The sequence below is a fragment of the Lasioglossum baleicum genome, unplaced genomic scaffold, assembly GCF_051020765.1.
Source record: "Lasioglossum baleicum unplaced genomic scaffold, iyLasBale1 scaffold0024, whole genome shotgun sequence".
In the NCBI taxonomy this organism is placed as follows: domain Eukaryota; kingdom Metazoa; phylum Arthropoda; class Insecta; order Hymenoptera; family Halictidae; genus Lasioglossum; species Lasioglossum baleicum.
The window spans coordinates 212,011-227,958 of record NW_027469084.1 but is presented as its reverse complement, the minus strand read 5'-3'; positions in this window follow the sequence as shown (position 1 = coordinate 227,958).

The following is a 15,948-nucleotide window of genomic DNA, read 5'->3' as shown; positions in this document are numbered from 1 at the left end:
GGGAGGGGACAGACGCTAGCCGGAACTCGCCTCTGTCCCCTCCTTGTCGCGTGCGGAAGAAAATACAATGCAGCGTGTACGAGTGTTTGCACATGTATAAAAATCGGATGCCGCGGTAACAAAAATTCTAAATTATACAGCACAAGTTGCAGCAATGCATGCGCATAAGTTAAATTACCTGCATACCGCCGTTTCCTCAAACTGTGTGTTCATAACTGGCACTGGGAGGATCGCAGTGCCACCACTGCGAGGAGGCCCAGGACTCTGCGCGCCATACGCCGGAAGAATGTCCAGCATGGTCGGCGCCGCGCGGGGACCTAAGGGGCGTTATTGGGATGTACCTCTCGTTGCCGGTCGCGGTCGACCACATGATCGGCAGCGAGAGGTCAAGAGCAGCGTTTGCCTCCTTCTGCGAGATTATGATAACGCAGAGGGAGGCAGCGGAGAGGGAGAGGGAAGCCGACCACTCTCCGCCAGGAGGCTAGCATCGGCGGGGCAACCCCGACGAAGCCGACGGCCCCCCGGTAAGGGGCCGCAGACGTAATGGCGGCGGTGGGAATACTTAGTACTTCCACCGCCGCCAAGGGGGGCTGGCCGTTAAGGCGCCCCCGAGGTGGGCAGGTCGCGGGGGGCGAGGTGGAGCAATAATCCCCTCCCCCCCTCTACAAAGATGCGACCTGCCGGTCGACCCCCGTCCTTTTATTTTATAATATTTCATTTTATTCTATATATATTTTATATTCTATATTATAAATTTCATCTTTATCTTTTATTCCCCTTTATTTTGCCCCCCTTCTTATGTTTGTCGTGGTTTGTCCATTGTATTTATTTACTTATTATTATTTGTTTATTTATTGACTTTTATTTGATCTATTTTATCTATACACGTTTTCATTTATAGATTTTATCTTTTATTTTATAATATTTTTAAGTTTTATGCGGGTCGACCAGGGGGTTGGGACGGGGGGAGGGGACAGACGCTAGCCGGAACTCGCCTCTGTCCCCTCCTTGTCGCGTGCGGAAGAAAATACAATGCAGCCTGTACGAGTATTTGCACATGTATAATTATCGGATGGCGCGGTAACAAAAATTATAAATTATACAGCACAAGTTGCAGCAATGCATGCGCATAAGTTTAATTACCTGCATACCGCCGTTTCCTCAAACTGTGTGTTCATAACTGGCACTGGGAGGATCGCAGTGCCACCACTGCGAGGAGGCCCAGGACTCTGCGCGCCATACGCTGGAAGAATGTCCAGCGTGGTCGGCGCCGCGCAGAGACCTAAGGGGCGTTATTGGGATGGACCTCTCGTTGCCGGTCGTGGTCGACCACATGATCGGCAGCGAGAGGTCAAGAGCAGCGTTTGCCTCCTTCTGCGAGATTGTGATAACGCATATGGAGGCAGCGGCGAGGGAGAGGGAAGCCGACCCCTTCTCCGCCAGGAGGCTAGCATCGGCGGGGCAACCCCCACGAGGCCGACGGCCTCCCGGTAAGGGGCCGCAGACGTTATGGCGGCGGTGGGACTACTAAGTACTTCCACCGCCGCCAATGGGGGCTGGCCGTTACGGCGCCCCCGAGGTGGGCAGGTCGCGGGGGGCGAGGTGGTGCAATAATCCCCCCCCTCTACAAAGATGCGACCTGCCGGTCGACCCCCCTCCTTTTATTTTATAATATTTCATTTTATTCTATATATATTTTATATTCTATGTTATAAATTTCATCTTTATCTTTTATTCCCCTTTATTTTGCCCCCCCTTCTTATGTTTGTTGTGGTTTGTCCATTGTATTTATTTACTTATTATTATTTGTTTATTTATTGACTTTTATTTGATCTATTTTATCTATACACGTTTTCATTTATAGATTTTATCTTTTATTTTATCATATTTTTAAGTTTTATGCGGGTCGACCAGGGGGGTGGGACGGGGGGAGGGGACAGACGCTAGCCGGAACTCGCCTCTGTCCCCTCCTTGTCGCGTGCGGAAGAAAATACAATGCAGCGTGTACGAGTGTTTGCACATGTATAAAAATCGGATGCCGCGGTAACAAAAATTCTAAATTATACAGCACAAGTTGCAGCAATGCATGCGCATAAGTTAAATTACCTGCATACCGCCGTTTCCTCAAACTGTGTGTTCATAACTGGCACTGGGAGGATCGCAGTGCCACCACTGCGAGGAGGCCCAGGACTCTGCGCGCCATACGCTGGAAGAATGTCCAGCATGGTCGGCGCCGCGCGGGGACGTAAGGGGCGTTATTGGGATGTACCTCTCGTTGCCGGTCGCGGTCGACCACATGATCGGCAGCGAGAGGTCAAGAGCAGCGTTTGCCTCCTTCTGCGAGATTATGATAACGCAGAGGGAGGCAGCGGAGAGGGAGAGGGAAGCCGACCACTCTCCGCCAGGAGGCTAGCATCGGCGGGGCAACCCCGACGAGGCCGACGGCCCCCCGGTAAGGGGCCGCAGACGTAATGGCGGCGGTGGGAATACTTAGTACTTCCACCGCCGCCAAGGGGGGCTGGCCGTTAAGGCGCCCCCGAGGTTGGCAGGTCGCGGGGGCGAGGTGGAGCAATAATCCCCTCCCCCCTCTACAAAGATGCGACCTGCCGGTCGACCCCCCTCCTTTTATTTTATAATATTTCATTTTATTCTATATATATTTTATATTCTATATTATAAATTTCATCTTTATCTTTTATTCCCCTTTATTTTGCCCCCCCTTCTTATGTTTGTTGTGGTTTGTCCATTGTATTTATTTACTTATTATTATTTGTTTATTTATTGACTTTTATTTGATCTATTTTATCTATACACGTTTTCATTTATAGATTTTATCTTTTATTTTATCATATTTTTAAGTTTTATGCGGGTCGACCAGGGGGGTGGGACGGGGGGAGGGGACAGACGCTAGCCGGAACTCGCCTCTGTCCCCTCCTTGTCGCGTGCGGAAGAAAATACAATGCAGCGTGTACGAGTGTTTGCACATGTATAAAAATCGGATGCCGCGGTAACAAAAATTCTAAATTATACAGCACAAGTTGCAGCAATGCATGCGCATAAGTTAAATTACCTGCATACCGCCGTTTCCTCAAACTGTGTGTTCATAACTGGCACTGGGAGGATCGCAGTGCCACCACTGCGAGGAGGCCCAGGACTCTGCGCGCCATACGCTGGAAGAATGTCCAGCATGGTCGGCGCCGCGCGGGGACCTAAGGGGCGTTATTGGGATGTACCTCTCGTTGCCGGTCGCGGTCGACCACATGATCGGCAGCGAGAGGTCAAGAGCAGCGTTTGCCTCCTTCTGCGAGATTATGATAACGCAGAGGGAGGCAGCGGAGAGGGAGAGGGAAGCCGACCACTCTCCGCCAGGAGGCTAGCATCGGCGGGGCAACCCCGACGAGGCCGACGGCCCCCCGGTAAGGGGCCGCAGACGTAATGGCGGCGGTGGGAATACTTAGTACTTCCACCGCCGCCAAGGGGGGCTGGCCGTTAAGGCGCCCCCGAGGTTGGCAGGTCGCGGGGGCGAGGTGGAGCAATAATCCCCTCCCCCCTCTACAAAGATGCGACCTGCCGGTCGACCCCCCTCCTTTTATTTTATAATATTTCATTTTATTCTATATATATTTTATATTCTATATTATAAATTTCATCTTTATCTTTTATTCCCCTTTATTTTGCCCCCCCTTCTTATGTTTGTTGTGGTTTGTCCATTGTATTTATTTACTTATTATTATTTGTTTATTTATTGACTTTTATTTGATCTATTTTATCTATACACGTTTTCATTTATAGATTTTATCTTTTATTTTATCATATTTTGAAGTTTTATGCGGGTCGACCAGGGGGGTGGGACGGGGGGAGGGGACAGACGCTAGCCGGAACTCGCCTCTGTCCCCTCCTTGTCGCGTGCGGAAGAAAATACAATGCAGCGTGTACGAGTGTTTGCACATGTATAAAAATCGGATGCCGCGGTAACAAAAATTCTAAATTATACAGCACAAGTTGCAGCAATGCATGCGCATAAGTTTAATTACCTGCATACCGCCGTTTCCTCAAACTGTGTGTTCATAACTGGCACTGGGAGGATCGCAGTGCCACCACTGCGAGGAGGCCCAGGACTCTGCGCGCCATACGCTGGAAGAATGTCCAGCGTGGTCGGCGCCGCGCAGAGACCTAAGGGGCGTTATTGGGATGGACCTCTCGTTGCCGGTCGTGGTCGACCACATGATCGGCAGCGAGAGGTCAAGAGCAGCGTTTGCCTCCTTCTGCGAGATTGTGATAACGCATATGGAGGCAGCGGCGAGGGAGAGGGAAGCCGACCCCTTCTCCGCCAGGAGGCTAGCATCGGCGGGGCAACCCCCACGAGGCCGACGGCCTCCCGGTAAGGGGCCGCAGACGTTATGGCGGCGGTGGGACTACTAAGTACTTCCACCGCCGCCAATGGGGGCTGGCCGTTACGGCGCCCCCGAGGTGGGCAGGTCGCGGGGGGCGAGGTGGTGCAATAATCCCCTCCCTCTACAAAGATGCGACCTGCCGGTCGACCCCCCTCCTTTTATTTTATAATATTTCATTTTATTCTATATATATTTTATATTCTATGTTATAAATTTCATCTTTATCTTTTATTCCCCTTTATTTTGCCACCCCTTCTTATGTTTGTTGTGGTTTGTCCATTGTATTTATTTACTTATTATTATATGTTTATTTATTGACTTTTATTTGATCTATTTTATCTATACACGTTTTCATTTATAGATTTTATCTTTTATTTTATCATATTTTTAAGTTTTATGCGGGTCGACCAGGGGGATGGGACGGGGGGAGGGGACAGACGCTAGCCGGAACTCGCCTCTGTCCCCTCCTTGTCGCGTGCGGAAGAAAATACAATGCAGCGTGTACGAGTATTTGCACATGTATAAAAATCGGATGCCGCGGTAACAAAAATTCTAAATTATACAGCACAAGTTGCAGCAATGCATGCGCATAAGTTAAATTACCTGCATACCGCCGTTTCCTCAAACTGTGTGTTCATAACTGGCACTGGGAGGATCGCAGTGCCACCACTGCGAGGAGGCCCAGGACTCTGCGCGCCATACGCTGGAAGAATGTCCAGCATGGTCGGAGCCGCGCAGGGACCTAAGGGGCGTTATTGGGATGTACCTCTCGTTGCCGGTCGCGGTCGACCACATGATCGGCAGCGAGAGGTCAAGAGCAGCGTTTGCCTCCTTCTGCGAGATTATGATAACGCAGAAGGAGGCAGCGGAGAGGGAGAGGGAAGCCGACCACTCTCCGCCAGGAGGCTAGCATCGGCGGGGCAACCCCGACGAAGCCGACGGCCCCCCGGTAAGGGGCCGCAGACGTAATGGCGGCGGTGGGAATACTTAGTACTTCCACCGCCGCCAAGGGGGGCTGGCCGTTAAGGCGCCCCCGAGGTTGGCAGGTCGCGGGGGCGAGGTGGAGCAATAATCCCCTCCCCCCTCTACAAAGATGCGACCTGCCGGTCGACCCCCCTCCTTTTATTTTATAATATTTCATTTTATTCTATATATATTTTATATTCTATATTATAAATTTCATCTTTATCTTTTATTCCCCTTTATTTTGCCCCCCCTTCTTATGTTTGTTGTGGTTTGTCCATTGTATTTATTTACTTATTATTATTTGTTTATTTATTGACTTTTATTTGATCTATTTTATCTATACACGTTTTCATTTATAGATTTTATCTTTTATTTTATCATATTTTTAAGTTTTATGCGGGTCGACCAGGGGGGTGGGACGGGGGGAGGGGACAGACGCTAGCCGGAACTCGCCTCTGTCCCCTCCTTGTCGCGTGCGGAAGAAAATACAATGCAGCGTGTACGAGTGTTTGCACATGTATAAAAATCGGATGCCGCGGTAACAAAAATTCTAAATTATACAGCACAAGTTGCAGCAATGCATGCGCATAAGTTAAATTACCTGCATACCGCCGTTTCCTCAAACTGTGTGTTCATAACTGGCACTGGGAGGATCGCAGTGCCACCACTGCGAGGAGGCCCAGGACTCTGCGCGCCATACGCTGGAAGAATGTCCAGCATGGTCGGCGCCGCGCGGGGACCTAAGGGGCGTTATTGGGATGTACCTCTCGTTGCCGGTCGCGGTCGACCACATGATCGGCAGCGAGAGGTCAAGAGCAGCGTTTGCCTCCTTCTGCGAGATTATGATAACGCAGAGGGAGGCAGCGGAGAGGGAGAGGGAAGCCGACCACTCTCCGCCAGGAGGCTAGCATCGGCGGGGCAACCCCGACGAGGCCGACGGCCCCCCGGTAAGGGGCCGCAGACGTAATGGCGGCGGTGGGAATACTTAGTACTTCCACCGCCGCCAAGGGGGGCTGGCCGTTAAGGCGCCCCCGAGGTTGGCAGGTCGCGGGGGCGAGGTGGAGCAATAATCCCCTCCCCCCTCTACAAAGATGCGACCTGCCGGTCGACCCCCCTCCTTTTATTTTATAATATTTCATTTTATTCTATATATATTTTATATTCTATATTATAAATTTCATCTTTATCTTTTATTCCCCTTTATTTTGCCCCCCCTTCTTATGTTTGTTGTGGTTTGTCCATTGTATTTATTTACTTATTATTATTTGTTTATTTATTGACTTTTATTTGATCTATTTTATCTATACACGTTTTCATTTATAGATTTTATCTTTTATTTTATCATATTTTTAAGTTTTATGCGGGTCGACCAGGGGGGTGGGACGGGGGGAGGGGACAGACGCTAGCCGGAACTCGCCTCTGTCCCCTCCTTGTCGCGTGCGGAAGAAAATACAATGCAGCGTGTACGAGTGTTTGCACATGTATAAAAATCGGATGCCGCGGTAACAAAAATTCTAAATTATACAGCACAAGTTGCAGCAATGCATGCGCATAAGTTAAATTACCTGCATACCGCCGTTTCCTCAAACTGTGTGTTCATAACTGGCACTGGGAGGATCGCAGTGCCACCACTGCGAGGAGGCCCAGGACTCTGCGCGCCATACGCTGGAAGAATGTCCAGCATGGTCGGCGCCGCGCGGGGACCTAAGGGGCGTTATTGGGATGTACCTCTCGTTGCCGGTCGCGGTCGACCACATGATCGGCAGCGAGAGGTCAAGAGCAGCGTTTGCCTCCTTCTGCGAGATTATGATAACGCAGAGGGAGGCAGCGGAGAGGGAGAGGGAAGCCGACCACTCTCCGCCAGGAGGCTAGCATCGGCCGGGCAACCCCGACGAGGCCGACGGCCCCCCGGTAAGGGGCCGCAGACGTAATGGCGGCGGTGGGAATACTTAGTACTTCCACCGCCGCCAAGGGGGGCTGGCCGTTAAGGCGCCCCCGAGGTTGGCAGGTCGCGGGGGCGAGGTGGAGCAATAATCCCCTCCCCCCTCTACAAAGATGCGACCTGCCGGTCGACCCCCCTCCTTTTATTTTATAATATTTCATTTTATTCTATATATATTTTATATTCTATATTATAAATTTCATCTTTATCTTTTATTCCCCTTTATTTTGCCCCCCCTTCTTATGTTTGTTGTGGTTTGTCCATTGTATTTATTTACTTATTATTATTTGTTTATTTATTGACTTTTATTTGATCTATTTTATCTATACACGTTTTCATTTATAGATTTTATCTTTTATTTTATCATATTTTTAAGTTTTATGCGGGTCGACCAGGGGGGTGGGACGGGGGGAGGGGACAGACGCTAGCCGGAACTCGCCTCTGTCCCCTCCTTGTCGCGTGCGGAAGAAAATACAATGCAGCGTGTACGAGTGTTTGCACATGTATAAAAATCGGATGCCGCGGTAACAAAAATTCTAAATTATACAGCACAAGTTGCAGCAATACATGCGCATAAGTTAAATTACCTGCATACCGCCGTTTCCTCAAACTGTGTGTTCATAACTGGCACTGGGAGGATCGCAGTGCCACCACTGCGAGGAGGCCCAGGACTCTGCGCGCCATACGCTGGAAGAATGTCCAGCATGGTCGGCGCCGCGCGGGGACCTAAGGGGCGTTATTGGGATGTACCTCTCGTTGCCGGTCGCGGTCGACCACATGATCGGCAGCGAGAGGTCAAGAGCAGCGTTTGCCTCCTTCTGCGAGATTATGATAACGCAGAGGGAGGCAGCGGAGAGGGAGAGGGAAGCCGACCACTCTCCGCCAGGAGGCTAGCATCGGCGGGGCAACCCCGACGAGGCCGACGGCCCCCCGGTAAGGGGCCGCAGACGTAATGGCGGCGGTGGGAATACTTAGTACTTCCACCGCCGCCAAGGGGGGCTGGCCGTTAAGGCGCCCCCGAGGTTGGCAGGTCGCGGGGGCGAGGTGGAGCAATAATCCCCTCCCCCCTCTACAAAGATGCGACCTGCCGGTCGACCCCCCTCCTTTTATTTTATAATATTTCATTTTATTCTATATATATTTTATATTCTATATTATAAATTTCATCTTTATCTTTTATTCCCCTTTATTTTGCCCCCCCTTCTTATGTTTGTTGTGGTTTGTCCATTGTATTTATTTACTTATTATTATTTGTTTATTTATTGACTTTTATTTGATCTATTTTATCTATACACGTTTTCATTTATAGATTTTATCTTTTATTTTATCATATTTTTAAGTTTTATGCGGGTCGACCAGGGGGGTGGGACGGGGGGAGGGGACAGACGCTAGCCGGAACTCGCCTCTGTCCCCTCCTTGTCGCGTGCGGAAGAAAATACAATGCAGCGTGTACGAGTGTTTGCACATGTATAAAAATCGGATGCCGCGGTAACAAAAATTCTAAATTATACAGCACAAGTTGCAGCAATGCATGCGCATAAGTTAAATTACCTGCATACCGCCGTTTCCTCAAACTGTGTGTTCATAACTGGCACTGGGAGGATCGCAGTGCCACCACTGCGAGGAGGCCCAGGACTCTGCGCGCCATACGCTGGAAGAATGTCCAGCATGGTCGGCGCCGCGCGGGGACCTAAGGGGCGTTATTGGGATGTACCTCTCGTTGCCGGTCGCGGTCGACCACATGATCGGCAGCGAGAGGTCAAGAGCAGCGTTTGCCTCCTTCTGCGAGATTATGATAACGCAGAGGGAGGCAGCGGAGAGGGAGAGGGAAGCCGACCACTCTCCGCCAGGAGGCTAGCATCGGCGGGGCAACCCCGACGAGGCCGACGGCCCCCCGGTAAGGGGCCGCAGACGTAATGGCGGCGGTGGGAATACTTAGTACTTCCACCGCCGCCAAGGGGGGCTGGCCGTTAAGGCGCCCCCGAGGTTGGCAGGTCGCGGGGGCGAGGTGGAGCAATAATCCCCTCCCCCCTCTACAAAGATGCGACCTGCCGGTCGACCCCCCTCCTTTTATTTTATAATATTTCATTTTATTCTATATATATTTTATATTCTATATTATAAATTTCATCTTTATCTTTTATTCCCCTTTATTTTGCCCCCCCTTCTTATGTTTGTTGTGGTTTGTCCATTGTATTTATTTACTTATTATTATTTGTTTATTTATTGACTTTTATTTGATCTATTTTATCTATACACGTTTTCATTTATAGATTTTATCTTTTATTTTATCATATTTTGAAGTTTTATGCGGGTCGACCAGGGGGGTGGGACGGGGGGAGGGGACAGACGCTAGCCGGAACTCGCCTCTGTCCCCTCCTTGTCGCGTGCGGAAGAAAATACAATGCAGCGTGTACGAGTGTTTGCACATGTATAAAAATCGGATGCCGCGGTAACAAAAATTCTAAATTATACAGCACAAGTTGCAGCAATGCATGCGCATAAGTTAAATTACCTGCATACCGCCGTTTCCTCAAACTGTGTGTTCATAACTGGCACTGGGAGGATCGCAGTGCCACCACTGCGAGGAGGCCCAGGACTCTGCGCGCCATACGCCGGAAGAATGTCCAGCATGGTCGGCGCCGCGCGGGGACCTAAGGGGCGTTATTGGGATGTACCTCTCGTTGCCGGTCGCGGTCGACCACATGATCGGCAGCGAGAGGTCAAGAGCAGCGTTTGCCTCCTTCTGCGAGATTATGATAACGCAGAGGGAGGCAGCGGAGAGGGAGAGGGAAGCCGACCACTCTCCGCCAGGAGGCTAGCATCGGCGGGGCAACCCCGACGAAGCCGACGGCCCCCCGGTAAGGGGCCGCAGACGTAATGGCGGCGGTGGGAATACTTAGTACTTCCACCGCCGCCAAGGGGGGCTGGCCGTTAAGGCGCCCCCGAGGTGGGCAGGTCGCGGGGGGCGAGGTGGAGCAATAATCCCCTCCCCCCCTCTACAAAGATGCGACCTGCCGGTCGACCCCCGTCCTTTTATTTTATAATATTTCATTTTATTCTATATATATTTTATATTCTATATTATAAATTTCATCTTTATCTTTTATTCCCCTTTATTTTGCCCCCCTTCTTATGTTTGTCGTGGTTTGTCCATTGTATTTATTTACTTATTATTATTTGTTTATTTATTGACTTTTATTTGATCTATTTTATCTATACACGTTTTCATTTATAGATTTTATCTTTTATTTTATAATATTTTTAAGTTTTATGCGGGTCGACCAGGGGGTTGGGACGGGGGGAGGGGACAGACGCTAGCCGGAACTCGCCTCTGTCCCCTCCTTGTCGCGTGCGGAAGAAAATACAATGCAGCCTGTACGAGTATTTGCACATGTATAATTATCGGATGGCGCGGTAACAAAAATTCTAAATTATACAGCACAAGTTGCAGCAATGCATGCGCATAAGTTTAATTACCTGCATACCGCCGTTTCCTCAAACTGTGTGTTCATAACTGGCACTGGGAGGATCGCAGTGCCACCACTGCGAGGAGGCCCAGGACTCTGCGCGCCATACGCTGGAAGAATGTCCAGCGTGGTCGGCGCCGCGCAGAGACCTAAGGGGCGTTATTGGGATGGACCTCTCGTTGCCGGTCGTGGTCGACCACATGATCGGCAGCGAGAGGTCAAGAGCAGCGTTTGCCTCCTTCTGCGAGATTGTGATAACGCATATGGAGGCAGCGGCGAGGGAGAGGGAAGCCGACCCCTTCTCCGCCAGGAGGCTAGCATCGGCGGGGCAACCCCCACGAGGCCGACGGCCTCCCGGTAAGGGGCCGCAGACGTTATGGCGGCGGTGGGACTACTAAGTACTTCCACCGCCGCCAATGGGGGCTGGCCGTTACGGCGCCCCCGAGGTGGGCAGGTCGCGGGGGGCGAGGTGGTGCAATAATCCCCCCCCTCTACAAAGATGCGACCTGCCGGTCGACCCCCCTCCTTTTATTTTATAATATTTCATTTTATTCTATATATATTTTATATTCTATGTTATAAATTTCATCTTTATCTTTTATTCCCCTTTATTTTGCCACCCCTTCTTATGTTTGTTGTGGTTTGTCCATTGTATTTATTTACTTATTATTATATGTTTATTTATTGACTTTTATTTGATCTATTTTATCTATACACGTTTTCATTTATAGATTTTATCTTTTATTTTATCATATTTTTAAGTTTTATGCGGGTCGACCAGGGGGATGGGACGGGGGGAGGGGACAGACGCTAGCCGGAACTCGCCTCTGTCCCCTCCTTGTCGCGTGCGGAAGAAAATACAATGCAGCGTGTACGAGTATTTGCACATGTATAAAAATCGGATGCCGCGGTAACAAAAATTCTAAATTATACAGCACAAGTTGCAGCAATGCATGCGCATAAGTTAAATTACCTGCATACCGCCGTTTCCTCAAACTGTGTGTTCATAACTGGCACTGGGAGGATCGCAGTGCCACCACTGCGAGGAGGCCCAGGACTCTGCGCGCCATACGCTGGAAGAATGTCCAGCATGGTCGGAGCCGCGCAGGGACCTAAGGGGCGTTATTGGGATGTACCTCTCGTTGCCGGTCGCGGTCGACCACATGATCGGCAGCGAGAGGTCAAGAGCAGCGTTTGCCTCCTTCTGCGAGATTATGATAACGCAGAAGGAGGCAGCGGAGAGGGAGAGGGAAGCCGACCACTCTCCGCCAGGAGGCTAGCATCGGCGGGGCAACCCCGACGAAGCCGACGGCCCCCCGGTAAGGGGCCGCAGACGTAATGGCGGCGGTGGGAATACTTAGTACTTCCACCGCCGCCAAGGGGGGCTGGCCGTTAAGGCGCCCCCGAGGTGGGCAGGTCGCGGGGGGCGAGGTGGAGCAATAATCCCCTCCCCCCCTCTACAAAGATGCGACCTGCCGGTCGACCCCCGTCCTTTTATTTTATAATATTTCATTTTATTCTATATATATTTTATATTCTATATTATAAATTTCATCTTTATCTTTTATTCCCCTTTATTTTGCCCCCCTTCTTGTTTGTCGTGGTTTGTCCATTGTATTTATTTACTTATTATTATTTGTTTATTTATTGACTTTTATTTGATCTATTTTATCTATACACGTTTTCATTTATAGATTTTATCTTTTATTTTATCATATTTTTAAGTTTTATGCGGGTCGACCAGGGGGGTGGGACGGGGGGAGGGGACAGACGCTAGCCGGAACTCGCCTCTGTCCCCTCCTTGTCGCGTGCGGAAGAAAATACAATGCAGCGTGTACGAGTATTTGCACATGTATAAAAATCGGATGCCGCGGTAACAAAAATTCTAAATTATACAGCACAAGTTGCAGCAATGCATGCGCATAAGTTAAATTACCTGCATACCGCCGTTTCCTCAAACTGTGTGTTCATAACTGGCACTGGGAGGATCGCAGTGCCACCACTGCGAGGAGGCCCAGGACTCTGCGCGCCATACGCTGGAAGAATGTCCAGCATGGTCGGCGCCGCGCGGGGACCTAAGGGGCGTTATTGGGATGTACCTCTCGTTGCCGGTCGCGGTCGACCACATGATCGGCAGCGAGAGGTCAAGAGCAGCGTTTGCCTCCTTCTGCGAGATTATGATAACGCAGAGGGAGGCAGCGGAGAGGGAGAGGGAAGCCGACCACTCTCCGCCAGGAGGCTAGCATCGGCGGGGCAACCCCGACGAAGCCGACGGCCCCCGGTAAGGGGCCGCAGACGTAATGGCGGCGGTGGGAATACTTAGTACTTCCACCGCCGCCAAGGGGGGCTGGCCGTTAAGGCGCCCCCGAGGTGGGCAGGTCGCGGGGGGCGAGGTGGAGCAATAATCCCCTCCCCCCTCTACAAAGATGCGACCTGCCGGTCGACCCCCCTCCTTTTATTTTATAATATTTCATTTTATTCTATATATATTTTATATTCTATATTATAAATTTCATCTTTATCTTTTATTCCCCTTTATTTTGCCCCCCCTTCTTATGTTTGTTGTGGTTTGTCCATTGTATTTATTTACTTATTATTATTTGTTTATTTATTGACTTTTATTTGATCTATTTTATCTATACACGTTTTCATTTATAGATTTTATCTTTTATTTTATCATATTTTTAAGTTTTATGCGGGTCGACCAGGGGGGTGGGACGGGGGGAGGGGACAGACGCTAGCCGGAACTCGCCTCTGTCCCCTCCTTGTCGCGTGCGGAAGAAAATACAATGCAGCGTGTACGAGTGTTTGCACATGTATAAAAATCGGATGCCGCGGTAACAAAAATTCTAAATTATACAGCACAAGTTGCAGCAATGCATGCGCATAAGTTAAATTACCTGCATACCGCCGTTTCCTCAAACTGTGTGTTCATAACTGGCACTGGGAGGATCGCAGTGCCACCACTGCGAGGAGGCCCAGGACTCTGCGCGCCATACGCCGGAAGAATGTCCAGCATGGTCGGCGCCGCGCGGGGACCTAAGGGGCGTTATTGGGATGTACCTCTCGTTGCCGGTCGCGGTCGACCACATGATCGGCAGCGAGAGGTCAAGAGCAGCGTTTGCCTCCTTCTGCGAGATTATGATAACGCAGAGGGAGGCAGCGGAGAGGGAGAGGGAAGCCGACCACTCTCCGCCAGGAGGCTAGCATCGGCGGGGCAACCCCGACGAGGCCGACGGCCCCCCGGTAAGGGGCCGCAGACGTAATGGCGGCGGTGGGAATACTTAGTACTTCCACCGCCGCCAAGGGGGGCTGGCCGTTAAGGCGCCCCCGAGGTTGGCAGGTCGCGGGGGCGAGGTGGAGCAATAATCCCCTCCCCCCTCTACAAAGATGCGACCTGCCGGTCGACCCCCCTCCTTTTATTTTATAATATTTCATTTTATTCTATATATATTTTATATTCTATATTATAAATTTCATCTTTATCTTTTATTCCCCTTTATTTTGCCCCCCCTTCTTATGTTTGTTGTGGTTTGTCCATTGTATTTATTTACTTATTATTATTTGTTTATTTATTGACTTTTATTTGATCTATTTTATCTATACACGTTTTCATTTATAGATTTTATCTTTTATTTTATCATATTTTTAAGTTTTATGCGGGTCGACCAGGGGGGTGGGACGGGGGGAGGGGACAGACGCTAGCCGGAACTCGCCTCTGTCCCCTCCTTGTCGCGTGCGGAAGAAAATACAATGCAGCGTGTACGAGTGTTTGCACATGTATAAAAATCGGATGCCGCGGTAACAAAAATTCTAAATTATACAGCACAAGTTGCAGCAATGCATGCGCATAAGTTAAATTACCTGCATACCGCCGTTTCCTCAAACTGTGTGTTCATAACTGGCACTGGGAGGATCGCAGTGCCACCACTGCGAGGAGGCCCAGGACTCTGCGCGCCATACGCTGGAAGAATGTCCAGCATGGTCGGCGCCGCGCGGGGACCTAAGGGGCGTTATTGGGATGTACCTCTCGTTGCCGGTCGCGGTCGACCACATGATCGGCAGCGAGAGGTCAAGAGCAGCGTTTGCCTCCTTCTGCGAGATTATGATAACGCAGAGGGAGGCAGCGGAGAGGGAGAGGGAAGCCGACCACTCTCCGCCAGGAGGCTAGCATCGGCGGGGCAACCCCGACGAGGCCGACGGCCCCCCGGTAAGGGGCCGCAGACGTAATGGCGGCGGTGGGAATACTTAGTACTTCCACCGCCGCCAAGGGGGGCTGGCCGTTAAGGCGCCCCCGAGGTTGGCAGGTCGCGGGGGCGAGGTGGAGCAATAATCCCCTCCCCCCTCTACAAAGATGCGACCTGCCGGTCGACCCCCCTCCTTTTATTTTATAATATTTCATTTTATTCTATATATATTTTATATTCTATATTATAAATTTCATCTTTATCTTTTATTCCCCTTTATTTTGCCCCCCCTTCTTATGTTTGTTGTGGTTTGTCCATTGTATTTATTTACTTATTATTATTTGTTTATTTATTGACTTTTATTTGATCTATTTTATCTATACACGTTTTCATTTATAGATTTTATCTTTTATTTTATCATATTTTGAAGTTTTATGCGGGTCGACCAGGGGGGTGGGACGGGGGGAGGGGACAGACGCTAGCCGGAACTCGCCTCTGTCCCCTCCTTGTCGCGTGCGGAAGAAAATACAATGCAGCGTGTACGAGTGTTTGCACATGTATAAAAATCGGATGCCGCGGTAACAAAAATTCTAAATTATACAGCACAAGTTGCAGCAATGCATGCGCATAAGTTAAATTACCTGCATACCGCCGTTTCCTCAAACTGTGTGTTCATAACTGGCACTGGGAGGATCGCAGTGCCACCACTGCGAGGAGGCCCAGGACTCTGCGCGCCATACGCCGGAAGAATGTCCAGCATGGTCGGCGCCGCGCGGGGACCTAAGGGGCGTTATTGGGATGTACCTCTCGTTGCCGGTCGCGGTCGACCACATGATCGGCAGCGAGAGGTCAAGAGCAGCGTTTGCCTCCTTCTGCGAGATTATGATAACGCAGAGGGAGGCAGCGGAGAGGGAGAGGGAAGCCGACCACTCTCCGCCAGGAGGCTAGCATCGGCGGGGCAACCCCGACGAAGCCGACGGCCCCCCGGT